This window comes from Chinchilla lanigera, unplaced genomic scaffold (assembly GCF_000276665.1).
Source record: "Chinchilla lanigera isolate Chin_1 unplaced genomic scaffold, ChiLan1.0 scaffold00055, whole genome shotgun sequence".
Taxonomy (NCBI): domain Eukaryota; kingdom Metazoa; phylum Chordata; class Mammalia; order Rodentia; family Chinchillidae; genus Chinchilla; species Chinchilla lanigera.
This window is the reverse complement of record NW_004955456.1, coordinates 13,462,893-13,464,151: the sequence shown is the minus strand read 5'-3', so window position 1 is coordinate 13,464,151 and position 1,259 is coordinate 13,462,893.

The following is a 1,259-nucleotide window of genomic DNA, read 5'->3' as shown; positions in this document are numbered from 1 at the left end:
CTAGGCAAGAAAGTAGATGGGGAGAAAACGCCAGTCCGAGCACTCAAATTCAAAGTCAGGGGCTTTGGACCTACATCAAAAAGACTGGCTGCTCGGAAAGTTTTCTAGCGAGCGACAAAGAGACTTGGAGGCTGGAAAAAACCCTTGTGGTCGCCACCTACCGAGCAGCAGGGGGTGGGGGAGGGCGGGCTGCGTGGCCCTAAGCCCCAGCAGCGGTAGGAAACCGAACCAAACCAAAACAAAACGAAAAATCTCAAAATCACCCCATCTTATGCCTTGCAGAACATAAAAATATCTCCGGATTCTCCTTTTTCAAAAAACTTTTAACTTAGGCGAACAGTAAGGTCGCACATTTTCGAAATTCACTGAGCTCATCGAAGTTGAGAAAGCAAAAACAAAACAAAACAATAAACACAAAAACCCCAAACCAATAATAATGGGGCAAGGGAGGGGCTTTGAGTTAAAGTGCTTAGTGGTTGACAGCACAAACGGGCCACTGGGCCACGAGTCAGATTTTTTGCTCCCACACATGGCTTTTCAACTTTTCTTTCTAAAGGTTGAGTGAGACAGACGGTGGGCAAAGAGGGGGACGGGAGAGAGACACAGGAGCCCCCTGATCCCTTCGTCTGTCCCCAAGTTGGGGACGCTTTCGAGACAAGCTTTGCAAACATCGACAGAGTTCTTTGTGTCCGGGTTGGGGGTGCAGGGAGGAAGGGCTCCCTTTCCGCAGCACAGAGGGCGACAGGCCGGCCCGGGGCTCCCCGGCCTTTGGCAGCCTCCTGGCCTCGCCAATTGCGAGGAATCTCGGTGCAAGAGTTAGACGAGGCCTTGCACCGCCGATGGGGCGGGCTGGAGCGCTGCAGAAAGGACGCTGGGGCCACCGCTGGTCTACATTTCCGTTCGTGCACCCCCAGCTCCCCTCCCCCACCCGGGCGGCCGTGCAGGCCCCAGGTGCAGCCATGTTCTTGCTCCCACCATCCGCGCCTCCATTGACAGTCCTTGCAGGAGAGGGCCGGGCGCCTCGGCGCTCGCCTCGTCCTCGGGCTGCGGGGCTCGCCGGCGCGTGGCATTCTGGAGGTCGTAGTCCGGCGGCCCCTATTGCCTCGCTGGCAGGGACCAATAAGGAACTACAACTCCCGAAGGGCGGTGCTGCGGGTGCGCACGCGCAGCGCGCCTTCGAGGAACAAAAAAAAAAAAAAAAAAAAAAAAAAAAAAAAAAAACCATAGGAGGAGGAGGGTGCGGGAGACAAGCTCGGAGA